Genomic DNA, 13,613 nt, shown 5'->3' on the forward strand with positions numbered 1-13,613 from the left:
CTGGAGGATCTACTTCCAAAATGTCACCCTTAGCTGGCGTTTGGCTGGAGGTCTCAGTTCCTTACCACATGGGCTTTTGCACAAGCTGCTTGAATTTTATCATGACATGACACCTAACTTCCCCAGAGCAAGCAATCCAAGAAAGCAAAGAAGACCTAGTACCATTTCTGATCTGGTCTGAGTCAAACACCATCACATTGCTTTATTCAAGTCACTAAGTCCAGCCCAGAGTCAAGGAGAAGCCAATTAGGTGTTATTCTCTTTTCTTTCTTTCTCTTTCTTTCTTTCTTTCTTTCTTTCTTTCTTTCTTTCTTTCTTTCTTTCTTTCTTTCTTTCTGTCTGTCTGTCTGTCTGTCTTTCTTTCTTTCTTTTTCTTTCTTTCTCTCTCTCTCTTTCTTTCTCTATTTTTCTTTTTCCTTCCTTCCTTATCTTTCTCTCTTTCTCCCTTTCCCTCCCCTTCCCTCCCTTCCCCTCCCCTTCTCTTCCCTTCCTTTCCTTTTTTTGAGACAGAGTCTTGTTCTGTTGCCCAGGCTGGAGTGCAGTGGCGTGATCTTGGTTCACTGCAACCTCTGCCTCCAGGTTTCAAGTGATTCTCCTGCCTCAGCCTCCCAAGTATCTGATTACAGGCAAATCTTGGCTCACTGCAACCTCTGCCTCACAGGTTCAAGCAATTCCCCTGCCTCAGCCTCCTGAGTAGCTGGGACTACAGGTGTGCACCACCACGCCCAGCTAATTTTTGTATTTTTAGTAGAGACAGGGTTTCACCATGTTGGCCAGGATGGTCTCAATCTCTCAACCTCGTGATCCGCCTACCTTGGCCTACCAAAGTGCTGGGATTACAGGCGTGAGTCACTGCACCCGGCTAGTTTTTTGTATTTTTAGTAGAGACAGGATTTCATCATGTTGGCCAGGCTGGTCTCGAACTCCTGACCTCAGGTGATCCGCCTGCTGCAGCCTCCCAAAGTGCTGGGATTACAGACGTGAGCCACCGCGCCCAGCTGGTACTTAGTTTCTTACATGGTTGAATCTCAGAGTATTTGGCTGACTTGAGGCCTCTTAGCTTGGGCATCATTGGCTGCTAGAAAATCCAAGGACCGGAATTACAGGTTCCGTGCATCCTGTAAGACTGTAGGCAAAATTGTGTGCACGTGTTATTTGGTAGGAGGAAGTCCAAAGCTTTTATTGAGGGTCTCATGTAGTCTGTGATCCCAAGAAGAATATGGCTCACTGTGCAAAAGTGAGACCTCCTGTTGTATTTGTTCCCAATGTTTTCTTTCTTTCTTTTTTCTTTTCTTTTTTTTTTTGAGACAGAGTCTTGCACTGTCGCCCAGGCAGGTGTGCAGTGGCACCATATCGGCTCACTGCAACCTCCACCTCCCAGGTTCAAGCAATTCTCCTGTCTCAGCCTCCTGAGTAGCCAGGATTATAGGCGCCCGCCACTGCGCCCAGCTAATTTTTTGTATTTTTAGTAGAGACGGGGTTTCACTATGTTGGCCAGGCTGGTCTTGAACTCCTGACCTCGTGATCCACTCACCTCAGCCTCCCAAAGTGCTGGGATTACAGACGTGAGCCACCACACCCGGCCTGTACCTGATATTTTCTGATGACAATCTTCTTCCACTGGAGCATTGGATCTTCAATACTGAGGCACATCTTCTCCCTATACAACATACAGATAAAAAGGAAGTTGAAATCAGAGAGAAATAAAAAGACATTTTATATTTTATTCCGCTTCATTTTCATTTCCTTTTTTTTTTTTTTTTAAGCTGGAGTCTCAGTCTGTCACCCAGGCTGGAGTGCAGTGGTGTGATCTCGACTCACTGAAACCTTTGCCTCCCAGGCTCAAGCGATTCTCATGCCTCAGCCTCCTGAGTAGCTGAGATTACAGGTGCATGCCAATACACCCGGCTAATTTTTGTAGTTTTAGTAGAGACAGGGTTTCACCGTGTTGGTCAGGCTGTTCTCGAACTCCTGACCTCAGGTGATCCACCCACCTCTGCCTCCAAAATGCTGGGATTTCAGGCATGAGCCACCGCGCCCAGCCCTGCTCCATTCCCTTCACTGCATACCTTAATAATTCCTTTTCGGTAATCAGGCACATTTTGAACTTTTATGAATAGATCTGTGATTATTCTAAGTTCTTAAATTGTTCTGCAGTCTTCTATGTTTATTATCATAGGCATAGATGAACCTAAATTCCTTACCATATCCTTTATTATTCAACCAGTGTATCCACTGGTTTTTTGCCTATGTTATTAAGTAACCTATTATCTCTGGAGTTCATGAAGTTATAATATCATTTTTATTAAACTGAATAGAATGGTATAGCAATGACCTCTTAATTACAATTTGATTTGACTGTAAAACTTTTTCCTCCTCTATAAGGAGATGATGTCTGCTTTAAGCTGTAATGTTTTGCCATGTTGCAAAAAGCCACAATAATAAATTAAGTATTAAAAAAATACGTGCCTTAGGGCTGAGTGTAGTGGCTCGTGCCTATAGTCCTGGCTACTTGAGAGGCTGAGGTAGGAGGATCACTTGAGCCAAGAAGTTCGAGGCTGCAGTGAACTGTAATTGTGCCATTAAACTGCAGCCTGGTGATGGAGGGAGACCTGGTCTCTAAATAAGTAAATTAACAAATAGACCAGACTGAGTGGCTCATGCCCGTAATCCCAGAACTTTGGGAAGCTGAGGTGGGAGGATCCCTTCAGGCCAGGAGTTCCAGACCAGCGTGGACGACATAGTGAGACCCCACCTCCTCAAAAAATTTAAAAATTAGTCAGGTGTGGTGGTGTGCACCTGTAGTGCCAGCTAGTATGGAGGCTGAGGCAGGAGGATCACTTGACCCCAGGAAGCAGTGAGCTATATTCACGCTGCTGCAGTCAAGCATGGGTGACAGAAGGAGAGCCTGTGTCAAAAAAATTAAAATAAATAAATCTTGATATTTTATTCATTGTGTAGTTTCTGCATTAATTTTAATTTTTTTTTTCTTTGAGATGCAGTCTCACTCTGTCGCCCAGGCTGGAGTCCAGTGACATGATCTTGGCTCACTGCAAGCTCCGCCTCCCAGGTTCACGTCATTCTCCTGCCTCAGCCTCCTGAGTAGCTGGAACTACAGGCGCCTGCCACCACACCTGGCTAATTTTTTTTTTTTTTTTTTGTATTTTTAGTACAGATGGGGTTTCACCTTGTTAGCCAGGATGGTCTCAATCTGCTGGCCTCGTGATCTCCCCGCCTTGGCCTCCCAAAGTGCTGGGATTACAGGTGTGAGCCACCACGCCCGGCCCAGTAATTTTAATTTTTTAAAATAATTACTAGGTGCAGTGGCTCACGCCTGTAGTCCCAGCACTTTGGGAGGCCGGGGTAGGAAGATCGCTTAAGGCCAGGAGTTCAAGACTGGCCTGGACAACATATCGAGATCCCCATCTCTACCAAAAAAAAAAAAAAAAAAAAAAAAAAAATTAGCCAGGTATGGTGGCATGCACCTGTAGTCCTAACTACTATGGAGGCTGAGGTGAGAAAGTTGCTTGAGCCCAGGAGTTCAAGGTTGCAGTGAACAAGGTTATGCTACTGCACTCCAGCCTGGGTGACAGAGTGAGACCCTGTCTCTAAAAATAGTAATAATTTTAGAAAATGTATTTAAGGCCAGGCGTGGTGGCTCATGCCTGTAATCCCAGCACTTTGGGAGGCCAAGGCGGGTGGATCACTTCAGGTCAGGAGTTCGAGACCAGCCTGAGCAACATGGTGAAACCCCGTCTCTACTATTAAAAAAAAAAAAAAAACAACAAGAAAAAAAACAAAATTAGCCAGGCGTGGTGACGGGTGCCTGTAATACCAGCTACTCGGGAGGCTGAGGCAGGAGCATCGCTTGAACCCGGGAGGCGGAGGTTGCAGTGAGCAGAGATTGCGCCATTGCACTCCAGCCTGGGCAACAAGAGCAAAACTCCGTCTCAAAAAAAAAAAAAGTATTTAAATATTATGTATTATTTGGACACAATGAAAAAATTGGAAACAAATATTCTTTATCTTTGTTGCTTTTTTCTCTTTTTACCACTCTCCCGCAATGTTGCTCCCTGTCCAGCGCCTCTCCGCAGCCTCTCCTCTGACTCCGCCCTGGGTTCAAGCTGCTTCTGGTCATTCGCGTGATGGCCTCGAGGGGGCGCTGCTTCCCCACTCATGCGCAGCCAGGACTCCTTAGTCAGTTTAATTGGGTTTGTTAACATCTTCCAGCTTAGATTCCTCTTCTGCAAAGTGGGTATTATAATGTTAGCCACGCAGGGATGACGAAGGAAGTGCAGTTGACCCTTGAACAACACGAGTTTGAACTGTACGGATGTACTCAGGCGTGGATTTTTTTCCACCTCTGCCACCCCTGAGACAGCAAGACCAAGCCCTCCTTCTGTTCTTCCTCCTCCTCCTCCTTCTCCTTCTCCTTAGCCTGCTCAAGGTGAAGACGACAAGGATGAACACTTGTGTGATGATCCACTTCCACTTCATCCATAGTAAATATGTTTTCTCTTCCTTTGAGGTTTGGACGGGCACAGTGGCTCACTCCTGTAATCCCAGCACTTTAGAGGCCAAGACGGGTGGATCACCTGAGGCCAGGAGTTCAAGACCAGCCTAGCCAACATGGCAAAACCCTGCCTCTACTAAAAATACAAAAATTAGCCAGGCGTGGTGGTGGGCGCCTGTAATCCCAGCTACTCAGAGGCTGAGGCAGGAGAATCGCTTGAACCCAGGAGGCAGAGGTTGCAGTGAGTTGAGGCCATGCCACTGCACTCCAGCCTGGGCAACAGAGTGAGACTCCATCTCAAATAATGAAACAAACAAACAAACAAACAACAAAACAGAAACAAAACACCAGAATTTTTTTAGTGACATTTGCTTTTCTCTAGCTTACTTATTGCAAGAATACAGTATATAATACATAGAATGTAGAAAATCAGTGTTCATCGACCATTTATGTCATCAATAAGGCTTTTGGTCAATAGTAGGTGTTACATGCAGTCAAAAGTTACATGCAGATTTTTGACTGTAGGGGTGAGCTTGGCACTCCTAACCCCTGTATTGGTTCTAAGGTTGACTACACAGAAATCCCCTAGCCCTGGGCTCGTGGTTACTCAATGCATAAGGATAATCACGATTTTTTTTTTTTTAAAAACAGGGTCTTGCTCTGTCACCCAGGCTGGAGTGCAGTGGTGCAGTCATAGCTCACTGCAGCCTCAACCTCTTGGGCTCAAGTGATCCTCCCACCTCAGCCTGCCCAGTAGCTGGGACTACAGGCATGCACCACCAAGTCTGGTGATTTTTTATTTTTTGTAGATATGGGATCTCACTATGTTGTCCAGGTTGGTCTCGAACTCCTGGGCTCAAGCAATCCACCTGCCTCAGCCTCCCAAAATGCTGGGATTACAGGTGTCAGCCAACATTCCCAGCCACTATTTTTTTTTTTTTTTTCGAGACAGTCTTGCTCTGTCCCCCAGGCTGGAGTGCAGTGGTGTGATCTCACCTCACTGCAACTTCCGCCTCCTGGGTTCGAGCAATTCTCCTGCTTCTGCCTCCCAAGTAGCTGGGATTACAGGCATGCACCACCACGCCTGGCTAATTTTTTTTTTTTTTTTTTTGTATTTTTAGTAGAGATGGGATTTCACCATGTTGGCCAGGCTGGTCTCAAACTCTGGGCCTCAAGTGATCATCCCGCCTGGGCCTCCCACAGTGCTGGGAGTGTGCCCGGCCCCAGCCACTATTTTTTAAGAGTACAGAATTGAAGCATATTCTGATAGGGAATTTAAAACACTCACTAAAGTAGGCAGAATAGTATAATGAACTGCAGCCCACCCTAACCACCATCACCCCCTACTCAACCTCGCCAACCCTGCCCCCATCCCATTTGCCTTCCTGTCAGGTATTATTTTGAAGCAAATCTCAGCTATCTTATCATTCCATAAATATTTTGTTATATGTCTCTAAAACATACACACTCTTTTTTTTTTTTGAGACAGGGTCTCACTCTGTTGCCCAAGCTGGAGCACAGTGGCGTGATCACGACTCATTGCAGCCTCAACTTCCTGGGTTCAAGTGATCCTTTCACCTCAGAGTAGCAGGGACCACAGGCACATGCACCATGTCTAGTTAATTTTTTAATTTTTTGTAAAAATGGAGTCTCAATATGTTGGCCAGTCTTGTCTTGAACTCCTGAGCTTAAGTGATCCTCCTGCCTTGGCCTCCCAAACTGCTGGGATAACAGGCATGAGGCACTGCGCCTGGCCCAGACTTTTTAAAAGCCTAACCAGTCTGGGCATGGTGGCTCATGCCTGTAATCCCAGCACTTTGGGAGGCCGAGGCGGGTGCATCACCTGAGGTCAGGAGTTCCAGACCAGCCTGGACAACATGGTGAAACCCCGTCTCTACTAAAAATACAAAATATTAGCCAGGTGTGGTGGCAGGTGCCTCTAATCTCAGCTACTCGGGAGGGTGAGACAGGAGAATTGCTTGAACGTGGGAGGCGGAGGTTGCAGTAAGCCAAGATCATGCCATTGCACTCCAGCCTGGATGACAAGAGCAAAACTGTCTCGAAAACAAAAACAAAAATAAAAACAAAAACCTCACCGCAATACCATTGTCACACTGCAAAAACTTTGCCAATAATTTTTTAATATCTGTAGATTCCAGTTTAGCCAATAACTGTGGAGTTTTGGAATCATATCCGAATTTGGCTGTTAGCTCACTTCCTTGCCAAGGAAACTTGGGAAATTGTTTAACTTCTTTGAAGCCTATTTTCTTTCTTCTTTTTTTTTTAAACGCAGTCTCACTTTGTCACCCAGGCTGGAGTGCAATGGCGTGATCTCGGCTCACTGCAACCTCCGCCTTCCGGGTTCATGCGATTCTCCTGCCTCAGCCTCTCAAGTAGCTGGGATTACAGGTGCTCACCACCACGCCCAGCTAATTTTTGTATTTTTAGTAGAGACGGGGTTTCATCACGTTGGTCTGGAAGCCTGTTTTCATCATCAATGAACTGGGATAGTAAATTGAAGCCCCCAGATTGCTTGGAGTATTGGAGACAGTATGTTTCCTAAAATTTCAGCCCCTAAAACTTCTTTTCTTTTTTTTTTTTTTTAAAGAGACAGGGTTTTGCTCTGTTGCCCAGGCTAGAGTGCAGTGAGGCAATCATATCTCACTGCAGCCTTGACTTTCTGGGCTCAAGTAATCCTCCCACCTCAACCTCCTGAGTAGTTGGGACTACAGGCACACACCACCACGCCCAGCTAATTTTTTGTTATTGTCGTTGTTGTAGAGATGAGGGTCTCACTGTGTTGCCCAGGCTGGTCTTGAACTCCTGGCCTTGAGTGATCCTCCCACCTTGGCTTCCCCAGTAGCTGGGACTACAGGAGCATGCCACTGTGCCTGGCAGCACCTGAAACTTCTTCTTTTTTTTTTTTTTTTTTGTGAGATGGAGTGTAGTGTGGCTCTGTCGTCCAGGCTGGAGTGCAATGGCGTAATCTCTGCTCACTGCAACCTCTGCCTCCCAGGTTTAAGTGATCCTCCTGCCTCAGCCTCCCAAGTAGCTGGGATTACAGGCACCTGCCACCATGCCTGGCTAATTTTTGTTTTTAGTAGAGATGGGGTCTCGCCATATTGGCCAAGCTGGTCTCAAATTCCTGACCTCAGGTGATTTGCCCACCTCGGCCTCCCAAAGTGCTGGGATTACAGGCATGAGCCACCGCGCCTGACCAAGTATCTGAAACTTCTATCCCTGAAAATATAGTAACACTATTATTATTACTTTTTCTTTGAGATGGAGGCTTGCTCTGTCGCCCAGGCTGGAGTGCAGTGGCGCAATCTCGGCTCACTGCAAGCTCCACCTCCCGGGTTCATGCCATTCTCCTGCCTCAGCTTCCTGAGTAGCTGGGACTACAGGTGCAAACCACCACGCCCAGCTAATTTTTTGTTTTTTGTTTTTTGTTTTTTTTGTAGAGACAGGGTTTCACCATGTTAGCCAGGATGGTCTTGATCTCCTGACCTCGTGATCTGCCTGCCTTGGCCTCCCAAAGTGCTGGGATTACTGGCGTGAGCCACCATGCCCGGGTGACTTGTGAGTTTTTGAGACAAAGTCTCGCTCTGTCACCCAGGCTGGAGTGCAGTGGCGCGATCTCGGCTCACTGCAAGCTCCACCTCCCGGGTTCATGCCATTCTCCTGCCTCAGCTTCCTGAGTAGCTGGGACTACAGGTGCAAACCACCACGCCCAGCTAATTTTTTGTTTTGTTTTGTTTTGTTTTTTTTGTAGAGACGGGGTTTCACCGTGTTAGCCAGGATGGTCTTGATCTCCTGACCTCGTGATCTGCCTGCCTTGGCCTCCCAAAGTGCTGGGATTACTGGCGTGAGCCACCATGCCCGGGTGACTTGTGAGTTTTTGAGACAAAGTCTCGCTCTGTCACCCAGGCTGGAGTGCAGTGGCGCGATCTCGGCTCACTGCAAGCTCCACCTCCCGGGTTCATGCCATTCTCCTGCCTCAGCTTCCTGAGTAGCTGGGACTACAGGTGCAAACCACCACGCCCAGCTAATTTTTTGTTTTGTTTTGTTTTGTTTTTTTTGTAGAGACGGGGTTTCACCGTGTTAGCCAGGATGGTCTTGATCTCCTGACCTCGTGATCTGCCTGCCTTGGCCTCCCAAAGTGCTGGGATTACTGGCGTGAGCCACCATGCCTGGGTGATTTGTGAGTTTTTGAGACAAAGTCTTGCTCTGTCGCCCAGGCTGGAGTGCAGTGGCAGGATCTCGGCTCATTGCAACCTCCGACTCCCAGGTTCAAACAATTCTTGTGCCTCAGCCTCCCAAGTAGCTGGGATTACAGGCATGCGTCACCACGCCCAGCTAATTTTTCTATTTTTAGTAGAGATAGGGGTCTCACCATATTGGCCAGTCTGGTCTTGAATGCCTGACCTCAGGTGATCCACCTGCCTCGGCCTCCCAAAGTGCTGGGATTACAGGCATGAGCCACCGTGCCCGGTCTTGGAGTTTTAATGGTAATTAATCATGGCTAACATCTCACGGGCCCTTCCTGTGATGTAGGTGTAGTGTTAGTCTCACTCTCTATATAAATGCTTTTCATTGTCTCACCAACACAGGAAGTTAGTGAGAAAATTCAAGTGCAGAGTAGTGAAGCGTCACAGGCAAGGGACTTCACCTTTCTGCATCTTGTTTTCTTCATCTGTGAAACAGGATCATAATGTCCGTCTCTTGGGGTAATAATGTGGACTGCTAATGCCAAATGCCAACCAACTGCACCTCCTAGACTGTCAGCAAATGGCATCTTTTACGAGGAGCCGTATCAGCCTGGCACACAATAGTTAACCACTAAGTCTGGGCTGAATGCCCGGCTAAGCTGGTGCCCTAGTGCAAACAATCGCTTTCATTATCCCAGTTGCTGGGAGAATTGGGCAAGGAGAGACCCATAAAATACCTAAGACGAAAGTTACTAGGATAGCCAAGGGCTTGTCTTCCGGGTGGCGCCGAGGCCAGGAAACTGTCCTCTCTAACCTATTTCCCCAGAGGAGTCTAAATTGGTCGTTCAACTACCAGCAAGGGCTAAAGAGAGGCCGGAGCCCCCAGGACAGCCAGAACGCTGACACTGCAAAGGGCCTCTGTCCTTACTGGGGAAGCCCAGTCCTGCTCAGCTGTCTTCTTCAGCAACAAACAGAAGTCCAGAAAGAGAAACAGTTGTGGAGGAAGCTGTTGTGATGATAATTTACTGAGCACCTACTATGTGCCAGGCACGCCAGCCTTACCAGACAAGATCCTTGGGCTCATGGAATTCACTTTCTCGTGGGACAGACAAACAATAACACGTAGAAACATATCAGCTGTTGGTGAGTACCGTGCAGAAAATTAAAATAAGGTGATGGCATTGGGAGTGACTTAAGGGGTCACTACGCAATGGGATGGTCAGAGACAGCCTCTCAGGAGGAGGTAGCATTGAAGCTAAAATGTGAACAACATGAACAGATGCAGCATAGAGCACTAAAGTACAGGATGTGCAAAGGCCCTGAGGTTGAAATAAGCTAAATGCATTAGACTAGGGGTTCTCAAGTAAGGGGAATTCTGCCCCCTAGGGGACATTGCAATGTCTAGGGAGACTTTTTTTTTGAGACGGAGTCTCGCTCTGTCACTAGGCTGGAGTGCAGTGGCGCGATCTCAGTTACTGCAAGCTCTGCCTCCCAGGTTCACACCATTCTCCTGCCTCAGCCTCCTGAGTAGCTGGGACTACAGGTGTCCGCCACACGCCCGGCTAATTTTTTGTATTTTTAGTAGAGATGGGGTTTCACCTCGTTAGCCAGGATGGTCTCGGTCTCCTGACCTTGTGATCCGCCCTCCTCGGCTTCCCAAAGTGCTGGGATTACAGGCGTGAGCCACCGCTTTTTCTTTTTGAGACGGAGTCTTGCTCTGTTGCCCGGGCTGGAGCGCAGTGGCACGATCTCGGCTCATTGCAACCTCTGCTTCCCGGGTTCAAGCGATTCTCCTGCCTCAGGCTTCCGAGTAGCTGGGATTACAGGTACATGCCACCACGCCAGCTAATTTTTGTATTTTTAGTAGAGATGGGGTTTCGCCATGTTGGCCAGGCTGGTCTCGAACTCCTGGCCTCAAGCAATCTGCCTGTTTTGGCCTCTCAAAGTGCTGGGATTAGAGGCGTGAGCCACGGCACCCAGCCTAGGGATACTTTTTAATTGTGACGACTTTGGTGGTGGTGGTGGGGGTGTGCTGTTGAAATCTAGTGGGTGGGGGCCGGAAATGCTTTGTGACATCCTAAAATGCATGGGACAATTGCCACCACAGAGGATGATCTGGCCTCAAATGTTTGTCATACTGAGATGGAGGAAGTCTGGGAGAGAGACTAGGAAAAAGCCTAGAGGTGAAAGGCAAGGTCAAAGACTCTGATCCTCCTACGATCATCAGGAGGCAGTAACCGAGGGACCGTGGCCAGGCGCTGAAGTGAATTCGGGTCCAAGGAGCCTGCTGGGACCCAGGAAAACGAGAGAAGGAACAGAAATTGTGGTGGAGGCAAATTCAAGGTCAGAAGATTGGGGAGGAGGTGCTTAGAGAGGTCTGGAGAGATGCTGGGACCCAGAACTGGGGCCTCCGTGAGATCAGCAGGCTGCAGCTAAACTGTGGTATCCGGGTGAGTTGTGGGAAGGTGGCTGGGGGGCCGGGCTGGGTTTATGGGGGCGGGGTCCCTGGAGGAGAGGGGGTCTGACCCGCACTCGCTCCCTGACTCTGCCCTTCTAGCTGGTGAGAAAGTTCTCACTCTAAGCTGCAGTTTTCTCATCTGTCGAATGGTGACGCTCTACTCTATTTACTGGGCCTTTACTGCTGAGAAAATAATTAACTCTGGCTGCCCGTGGTGGCTCATGCCTCTAATCCCAGCGCTTTGGGAGGCTGAGGCAGGAGGATGGCTTGAGGCCAAGAGTTCAAGAACAGCCTGAGCAACATAGTGAGACTCCCGTCCCTACAAAAAATAAAAAACTTAAGCCTAGCATGGTGGCACATGCCTATAGTTCCAGCTACTTGAGAGGCCAAGGCAGGAGGATGGTTTGAGTCCAGGAGTTGAAGGCTGCAGTGAGCTATGATCATGTCACTGCACTCTAATCTGGGCAATGGAGTGAGACCCTGTCTCTTGAAAAACAACAACAACAACAACAACTAAAAAACTAGCTAGGCATGGTGGTGTGTTCCTGTTAGTCCCAGCTACCCAGGAGGCTGAGGTAGGAGGATCACTTGAGGACAGGAGATGGAGGCTGCAGTGAGCCACAATAGTACCACTGCACTCCAGCCTGGGCGACAGAGCAAGACTTGACTTTTTTTTTTTTGAGACGGTCTTGCTCTGTCACCCAGGATGGAGTGCAATGGTGCGATCTCAGCTCACTGCAATGTCCGTTTCCTGGGTTCAAACAATTCTCCTGCCTCAGCCTCCCTGAGTAGCTGGGATTACAGGCATGAAACATCACGCCCGGCTAATTTTGTATTTTTAGTAGAGGCGGGGTTTCTCCATGTTGGCCAGGCTGGTCTCAAACTCCTGACCTCAGGCGATCTGCCCACCTTGGCCTCCCAAAGTGCTGGGATTACAGATGTGAGCCACTGTGCCTGGCCGACCCTCACTCTTAAAAAAGAATTAACTCAGCAGGCCTGAGTTGTCCATACCCCACACATTAAAGCTGTAGCTCTTGACCTGCTCCTGGGAAGTGACCTCTAAGCCCTTGGAATGGGATAAGGGTGTCTTTGTTTACCTGGAGAGCCTTGGCTCACACTAGATACTAACAACATGACTTAGAGAGGGAGCTTTAAGTCACGTGATATTGGTTGACCTCTGGAGGGGCTGGGGATTAAGGTCTGCTATGCTGGTGGTCAATCATGTCTACGTGACCAACTCCCAATAAAAACCCCGGACACCAAGGCTCAGGAGAGCTTTCCTAGTTGGTGGCAAACTGTTCATGTTGTCACACATCACTGCTGGGAGATTTAAGTGCTGGCCATACAACTTCACTGGGAGGGGACGACTGAAATCTCATACCTGGTCTCTTCTGGACCCTGCCTTGGATGCCTCTTCCTGTGCCTGATCTTATTTTATTTTTTGAGGCAGAGTCTCTCTCTGTTGCCCAGTGGTGGCTCACTGCAGCCTCAACCTCCTGCGCTCAAGTGATTCTCCCATCTCAGCCTCCCAAGTAGCTAGGACCACAGACACGAATCACCATGTCCAGCTGATTTTTTTGCTGTTGTTGAGATAGGGTCTCGCTCTGTTGCCCAGGCTGGGGTACAGTGTTGCGATCTTGGCTCACTGCAACTTCTGCCTCCCAGGCTCAAGTGGTCCTCTCACCTCAGCCTTGTGAATAGCTGGGACTACAGGTGTGCACCACCACATCTGGCTAATTTTTAAATTTTTTGTAGAAATGGGGTTTCACCATGTTGCCCAGGCTGGTCTTGAACCCTTGGACTCCCAAAGTGCTGTGATTACAGGTGTGAGCCACCATGTCTGGCCCTGGATAATTTCTTTATTCTGTAGAGACACCGTCTCCCTGTGTTGCCCAGGCTGGTCTTGAACTCCTGGGCTCAAGCAATCCCCACCTCAGCCTCTCAAAGTGCCGAGATTACAGGCATGAGCCGCTGTGCCTGGCCCCTTGGCTGATTTTAATTTATATCCATTCATCATAACCTATGAGTACCTATTTTACAGCTTTTTCTGTTTTGTTTTGTTTTGTTTTGTTTTGAGATGGACTTTCCCTCTGTTGCCAAGGCTGGGTGTGGTGTGATCTCAGCTCACTGCAACCTCCACCTCCTTGGTTCAAGCGATTCTCGTGTCTGAGCCCCCCACGTAGCTGGGATTACAGACGTGCACCGTCATGCCCAGCTAATTTTTGTATTTTTAGTAGAGACGGGGTTTCACCATGTTGGCCGCGCTGGTCTCTGACTCCTAACCTCAAGTGATCGGCCTGCCTTGGCCTCCCAAAGTCCTGGGATTACAGGCGTGAGCCATCTCGCCTGGGCTATGACAACATTTTTAAATTCTCTGAGTCCTAAGGAATCATGGAGCTTGAGGGTGCTCTTGGGGAATCCCTCAATGGCAGAG

General features: G+C 48.3%; 1 protein-coding gene across 6 annotated transcripts in view; it reads left to right on the top strand.

Annotated features, from left to right (window-relative positions):
- Positions 1-9,417: 9,417 nt before the first annotated feature.
- Positions 9,418-13,613, top strand: part of NWD1 (NACHT and WD repeat domain containing 1) — a 96,652-nt gene continuing 92,456 nt past the window's right edge. For 2 of the 6 annotated variants that reach the window (XM_008966082.5, XM_014342532.4), the window contains exons 1-2: positions 9,425-9,864; positions 10,949-11,171. The gene's annotated coding sequence lies outside the window, so the exon portion shown is untranslated. Of the gene's footprint in view, positions 9,865-10,152; positions 11,172-13,613 lie in introns of those variants that run through there. The other 4 variants (XM_034946591.3, XM_034946590.3, XM_014342531.4 and 1 more) reach the window with 4 other exon arrangements.

The sequence above is a fragment of the Pan paniscus genome, chromosome 20, assembly GCF_029289425.2.
Source record: "Pan paniscus chromosome 20, NHGRI_mPanPan1-v2.0_pri, whole genome shotgun sequence".
Taxonomy (NCBI): Eukaryota; Metazoa; Chordata; class Mammalia; order Primates; family Hominidae; genus Pan; species Pan paniscus.